Here is a 7,956-nt window from a genome sequence, read left to right as displayed (position 1 = left end):
CTTATTATGATTACTACGACCGGTGTTATTGTCATATCATCATCATCATTATTATTATTATTATTATTATTATTATTATTATTATTATTATTATTATTATTATTAGAATGATTAAAAGTATTTTTAATTGATAATTGATAAGTAGTTTAATAATTTATTAAATATTGATTTGATATAATTATAATGAAGATATATTTTTAAATTAGTATAATTATGTATTATTTATTAAATATTAATTATAATATAATTATAATAAAGATATTTTGTATAAAATAATTTAGAATAGAAAAAATGTATTCATTTTGGAGGAAAAACAGAGTCACGAGGGATCGACACCTCACCTTCATTAATTGGAAAAAAACTCAGTTTTAGTATATTAAGTAGATGGACAAATTAGATATAAATCTTTCCAATGTTGTAAAATAAATAAACAAAAAATTAAATATAAAATAAAAAATATAAATAGAATATTTTGATATTAATATTCATTAATATTATTATTTTAATATTATTATTATTTTAATATATATACTAATTATGTTGTAACTTATAAAGAAAAAAAAGAGGAATGTTTGTTATGTATTGTTGTCGTGTGAAATGTCAAAGGCTTTGTTTTTATTTATACACGTACTAAACTTGTATTTTCAACCTTCACTAATTTGATTTATTTGAAAATTTAAACTTTTTTCTTTTTGAGAAAATGAGCTGCTTAAATATTAATGGGTATTCACATTCATTCTTATCATAACACTCTTTTTTAGATGTCCATTTAAGATTATACCTCATTCAAATCTTACTAAAAAAATTCAATGAAAATAAAAATTTTAGTGAAGGAAAAAGAATACAATATTTTTTGAGGGCTGCCTCATTAAAAACTTTGTCAAGAAAAATCCAATAGGGAGAAAAACCTGACCAAGGAAAAAAGAATAGTCTCCCCCTCTTGTTGACATTATTTAATATCTCAAAATCGGCACATCCCAATCTGATGTGCCAATCTTTTAAAGGAGGATTTTGGAAGTGACTTTGTAAATAAATCTACCAGGTTATCACTTGAGCAGATCTGTTAGACATCAATTGCTCCTTGATTTTGAAGATCATGAGTAAAGAAGAATTTGGAAGAAATATGCTTTGTTTTATCACCTTTGATGTATTCACCCTTAAGTTGAGCAAAGTATGTTGTATTATCTTCAAACAAAATAGTTGGAGAAATTTTATGGTCAATCAGTCCACATGATGACAAAATATATTGGATTAAACTCCTGAGCAAAAAATACTCGTGATTTGCTTCATGTATCGCTATAATTTCAGCATGATTAGAAGATGTTGCTGCTATTGTCTGTTTTATGGACCTCATGATATAGCTGTATCACCATATGTGAATAGATATCCTGTTTGAGATCTTTCTTTGTGTGGATTAGAAAAGTATCCTACATCTGCATTGCCAATTAATTGCGACTTAAATTCATATGGATAAATCAGTCCCATATCAACTATTACATGAAAATATTGAAAGATTTATTTGATTCTATTCCAATGTCTTCTGGTTAGAGAGAAACTATACCTTACTAGTAAATTCATTACAAATGATATATTAGGTCGTATATTATTAGTAAGATACATTAGTGCTCTAATGACACTGAGATATGGTACTTCAAGACCAAGGATATCTTCATTTTCTTCTTTAGGACGGAATTGATTATTTTCCACATCCAAAGACCTTACGATCATTGGGATAATTAATGGATGTGACTTATCTATATAAAATCTCTTCAAGATCTTTTTTGTGTATGTTGTTTGATGAATAAAAATCTCATTTTTTGTATGCTCGATCTGCAGGTTGAGACAAAATTTAGTCTTTTCAAGATCTTTCATCTCAAAAACTCTTTTTTAGAGTTTTTATAATTGTTAGAATCTCTTTAGGGGTTCCAATGATATTTAAATCATTAACGTACACTGCAATTATAATGAATCACGATGCAGATTTTTTTATGAAAATACATGGGCAGATATCATCATTCTTGAATCCATTTTTGGCCAGATACTCAATAAAATGATTATACCACATTCGTCCAGATTGTTTTAGACCATATAAAGATTTTTGTAATTTAACTAAGTATAACCTCTGCAAATATTCATTGGATGATTTAAATATCTTTAGTCCTTCAGTAATTTTTATATAGATATCATGATCTAATGATCTGTATAAATATGCTGTAACTACATCCATTAGATGCATATGTAGTTTATGGTATGCGGATAAATTGACCAAATAACGCAATGTTATTGCATCTACTATAGGAAAATATATTTCTTTATAATCTATACCAAACCTTTGTGAAAACTTTATGCAACAAGTCAAGTTTTGTAGTGTACAACTTCACTTTTCTCATTTTATTTTCTCACAAATACCCATATATATCCAACAGATTTTAAATCTTCTGGCGTACAGACTACAGATCGAAAGACTTCACGCTTTGCAAGTGACTCTAACTCAACCTTCATAACTTCTTTCTATTTTTGGCAAGTCATTCCTTTGTCGACATTCTTCGACTGTTTTTGGCTCAAAATCCTTACTTTCATGCATGATGTGTAATGCCACATTATATGCAAATATTTCATTGATAATTATTTTATTTTGGATCCATTTTTCTCCTGTAAAGACATAATTTATCGACACTACTACATTTTGAAGATTTGATAACATTTATTGCTTAACATTTATTAAAGTGTCAGTAATTATTATAAAATTTTATATAAAGTAACATTTATAATGAAATGTTAGTAAATATATATATATATATTTTTTTAAAAAACTTCAAAAATATTACCTATTCCTATAACCCTCTGCAAATTAAATTGGAGACCTAGCCTAACGATTGAAATGGAAGAAAGATCAGGAACCAGCTAGCGCTCTCAATCTCACTCCAAATCTCAGTTCTCCTTTGCACTCTTGCTCTCAATCTCACTGGCGCTCTCAATCGTGCTCCTTCGCTCCTTGAATCTTTCTCGTTTCAACAAATTTTAGGGTTGGATTTGTTATTTTCTGTTTTGAGGTGAGTCTAATGGAGGAGAAGAAGAACCTCTTTTCATATTCTTTCTTCTCTTACTGACTTTGATCCAGATTTGAATCATTCATATGTAATTTCTCACTAATTAAGTTGTTTATTTGAATTTAGATTTTGAATTTAGGTATAAATGAGTTTAATTGCTCCTTCAATTCAGTGGTGGGACTAGCAAGAAAACTTCACAATCAGATTTGATAATCAGAATTGGAGAATAAGAGTGCCATATCTAAGAGTTGAGGGATTGTTGAATTTGATTGTAGAGCTTGAGAGCGGAAGCCACGACTGTGTCCACCGAGAAGGCTTCATCTTCGAACAGCATCTGATTTCTCGTCTTCCATATGAGCCAACTCAGAATCGCCATCAAACTGTACGGAGAAGGAGCTTCGTCGCCGTCAAGATCGATAGAATGAATTGTCGATATCCTCTTCTACTGATGTGGGTAAGTTTCATTTCTCCCAAACCTCTCTTGATTTTTCACATGCCCAAATACAATGATTAATTGATTGCTAGTGCTGGTTACATCTCTTGCAAATTGGAAAAATAGATGGAATACGGTGATTCAGTGCTTGAAGGGTTGGGAGCCTCTCATGAAATCCCCTCCAGAGAAAGATCTTGATCTTCACCGGAATCCTCAGCTGCCACATATCCTTCCAGAGAGCTCGATTTTGCATAGCTTCAGAGCAAAATTCAACCGGTGGGTGATTGAACCTGTAAGCTACCTGGTATCCTCTACTTGTTTCGTACAGACCACTTCTATTAAGAGCTCATATAATTTTATCATCTCCCCTGTTTATACGTGTGGCCAGTATCCTCTCAGAATTTTCAGAATTGAAAGTGTTTGTAATAAGAGTTTGATCCCACTCACCATTGGGTAAAATTAAATTTCTGACATACATAATTGGTGAATTCGGTAGGTTGAGCATTGATGATTGTGAAACGGAGAATGGATAAGAATCAGACAACCACGGGTCTCTAAAGATCTTGATGTTGTTCCCATCACTAACATGCCACACCAGCCCCTTCTTAATGACCTTCCGCCCCTCCAAAATACTGCGCCAACCCCACCAAGGTAAAGTTCCATTCTCAGCATTCATAAAACATGAAGTACTTGCCTTTTAGAATTTTCGACAATAGAGATTGAGGTTGAGTAATAATTTTCTAGCCCTGTTTAACTAGAAGGGCTAAGTTTTGAGCACCCATATCCTTAAAATTTAAGCAAAGGCTATTATTCATTCTTGGATCATATGATTCTTTTATATTTTTTTGCAGTTAGGGTGCAAAATTTTTTTTTTATCTTTTAAATTTTAATTTTCAGGTTTTCACATATTATTTGCATTAGATAATGTAATTAACAAGTATGGGCATAAATTAATGAACTATACTGAGATCTCTATTCTGTTTTGTAATTCATTAAGATTTTTGGTGATTGTGACATGTGGTATTTATCTAAGGTTATTTGAGCTTAACCGAAATGTTTCAGAATAACCGTCTGATAGCTTAGATTTCAGATCATATGCTATGATATTTAGTTTGAATTTGTGTGTATAATTTAGAAATTTTATGAGTATGTTCTACAATTTTCACTATGCAGGTTTCAGATTATATGGAAGGGATCCATTTGTTATGTTCATTGATTGAGTGTTATAATTATTTATTTATTTTTTTTTATTTTGTCTTTCCTGCGAGATACCTACTTTGAAGTTAGAGATACATCAATAGTAAAGACTTGTGCATTGTTCCAAGTCATTGCAGAAAAATGGATTATTAATTTTGTTGCCTGTTATATTTTAGTTATTTCCTAGGTCTAGTATAGTATTAAAAGTTTCAGCTAAATCGATTGCTCGTCTCTTTGGGATCTTAAAAATCAGGGGGGAATTGAAGACGGTGAAGAGCCCAAATTGGCTGCCATTAGAGAGCTTCGAGAAAAAACTGGAATAGCTTCTGCTGAGATAAGTTAGTCATGGATAAGAGTTGGATGCTCAAACCGCGAACTTCTAAGAAGTACTTAGATGGATTAGATGAGTTTTTTGATTTTGCCTTTCATAATGCGGCTGAAGGAACTCAGATTCTATGCCCTTGTAAGAATTGCAATAATTGTTCTTGGGGAAATCGAGAGGATGTTTACGAGCATTTATTTTGTGATGGGTTTGATAAGGGATACAATAAGTGGATATTTCATGGAGAATGTGGATCTTCAAAATTTGCTGAGAATGATGGATCTGAAATACAAGATAACTTGGATAAATTGTTGGAAGAGACTTTCATGATGTCGAGGTAATTTGAAACGAGTCAATTTGATGACGCATTGGATGAGGATGAAAATGAAGAAGAGATTGATGAAGAAACTAAGAAGTTTTACAAGTTGATCCATGATGCTCATCAAGAATTATATCCGGGATGTAAAGATTTTACAAAGTTATCAACTATTGTTCGTTTGCTCCACATAAAGAACCTTCATGGTTGGAGCAACGTATCATTTAATATGTTACTACAACTACTCAATGAATTACTTCCCGAAGGCTCGTGTCTACCATCAACATATGAGGTCTTACTACAAATGAGGATCATTTGAGAAAGGCGGATGCTGCGGCTAAGGAACTCGAAGCTACCGAAGGACTAGTTGATCTCTCGGCTGACCTCGATAAATTGCAAGGAAGATGGAAAATGATATATAGCAGTGCATTCTCATCTCGTACTCTAGGCGGCAGCCGGCCTGGACCTCCCACCGTAAGACTCCTTCCTATAACTCTTGGACAATTCTGTTTCTGAACTAGTATCATGCATGATATAACTGTAAATTGCTTTAGCCTGGTGGCATGAAATATATTTGAAAATGATTCATAATTGTTGAGCAAGTTGCAGATTCTTATAGAAGTCTATTGTTTAGAGATATAAAATTGGTTTTGTTCTTTCACGTATAGTTCTTGACATAGAATTAGAGCCGCTACAAGAGAGGAAAGCAAGAAATGGCTACCTTGGACGAAAGACCCTCTGCCAAGAGGTGGCTTCCTCTTGAAGCTAATCCTGACGTGATCAATCGGGTTACCTCAGCTAATCTGTTCTCTCTCTCTCTCTCTCTCTCTCTCTCTCTCTCTCTCTATTTCTTCTTCAAAAGAGGAGAAGGTTTGAGTTAATTGCATGAATTTCAGTTCCTATGGGGTCTTGGGCTTCCACCAGACGAAGCTGAATCCTGCGATGTTTATGACTTAGACGATGACCTTCTTCAAATGGTTCCAAGCCCTGTTCTTGCCGTCCTTTTCCTTTATCCACTCACCTCTAAGGTTTACTTTTTTTTCAAAAAAGAAAAAATTATTTGAGCTGAATTCTATGCCATTAAGTTAAAAAAAGGGATTCTATACTATAATCTTGTTCATTTTTGCTGCTTCTGATTTTATCAGACCGAAGAAGAGAGTTTGCAACAGGAAAAAAATAAAAAAGGGTAAGTGGACATATCTCCTAGTATGATTATTCCTTTTTCCTTCTGTTCTTTGAGAATTTTTTTTCGCAAAATTGGATAATGGAACCAAAGAATCTGAATATTGGTTAGAATGTAAATGTATGATATATTAGGTCACTGATTATGTAGTTGCTGTTCCGGTGTAGGAAAATAGCAATAAAGTGTATTTTATGAAGAAAACTGTGGGTAATGCTTGTGGTACAATTGGGCTTCTTCATGCTCTTGGGAACATAACTTCTGAGGTCAAGCTTGGTAAGCTTACTTCGTTCACAGTAGTTGCCTAGTTATAGGATTATTGGTGCATTGATCTACTGTTCTTTCTCATTTGCTTTCTGTTGATTTTGTTGTATTCTAGTTTAGGGGTCATTCTTTGACAAGTTCTTCAAAACTACTGCAAGCATGGACCCGATGCAGGTTATTATTTCTTCCTGCCAATGCTTCCTTTCTTTCTTCCTCAAATTGCACAAATAATAGAGATTGACACTAATGGTTATCCAAATATAATGCTCATTTGCCATTTTCGGACATTTATGTGTTTCAGCGTGGTGTATTTCACGAGAATGACAGAGAGATGGAAGTTGCTCAAGTTTTGATGGACTCTCAAGGCAGGTTATTAATCATCTAAGTATATTGAAGAAATTAGAAAATTGACTTATTAGACCAATTTTAATGTTTAAATATCTTTAGTTTAATTTGTAAAGTGGGTGTAGAATATGTAATTGAAAAAAAATATAATTCAATATTTTGTGCATTTAAATGTTACTAAAAATCTATTGTGATATTTTTTTGTTATTAGCAAAGAAAATCTTTTGTAACATTTATTAGAGTATTGCTATAGAATATCTATTGTAATATTTTTTAAAATGTTATTAGGAAGACTTATTGTGATATTTTTTAAGTATTACATAAAATATCTATTGTAACATTTTTTAAGTGTACAAAAAATATCTATTGTAATATTTTTCTAAGTGTTACAGAAAATATCTATGGTAACATTTTTCTAAGTGTTACAAAAAATATCTATCGTAACATTTCTCTAAGTGTTACCATGAATGGTCTATTGTAACACTTTTCATAATATTACTATAGAATATCTTTTATAATATTTTTACTAAATGTTATTAAATCTTTAGAAGAATGTTAGTAAAATTCTTTAGTAACATAAGGTATATTTAACATTTGTTAAAATGTTACTAATATACATAGGTAATATTTTAATATGATTTAGTAAAATTTTTTAAATGTTAGTAAAAGTCAATTATGTAGTAGTGCGAGATTTCATCATTTTCACAATTTTTGAAATTTTTAGGTACCTAAACATTTTTTGGCGTCAAAACTATATCTGAATTTTCGATACTTGCTGGTGTCTTTTCTATGTCTTTATATTTTTCAACAGGAATAGTATTTAATTTTGAGTATTTTTGTCTTTTAGAA

At 31.5% G+C, this 7,956-nt stretch overlaps 1 long non-coding RNA gene across 1 annotated transcript; it reads left to right on the top strand.

The window, feature by feature from the left end:
• The first annotated feature begins 3,183 nt into the window (after positions 1-3,183).
• On the top strand, positions 3,184-5,603 carry LOC140181813 (uncharacterized). Its single transcript, XR_011877283.1, has 3 exons — positions 3,184-3,504; positions 3,610-3,759; positions 3,980-5,603. It is a non-coding gene; the product is annotated as an uncharacterized lncRNA (long non-coding RNA).
• Positions 5,604-7,956: the final 2,353 nt, after the last annotated feature.

Source organism: Arachis hypogaea, chromosome 19 (genome assembly GCF_003086295.3).
Source record: "Arachis hypogaea cultivar Tifrunner chromosome 19, arahy.Tifrunner.gnm2.J5K5, whole genome shotgun sequence".
NCBI lineage: Eukaryota > Viridiplantae > Streptophyta > Magnoliopsida > Fabales > Fabaceae > Arachis > Arachis hypogaea.
The sequence above is the reverse complement of the archived record's forward strand: the minus strand, read 5'-3'. Positions and strand labels throughout refer to the sequence as shown.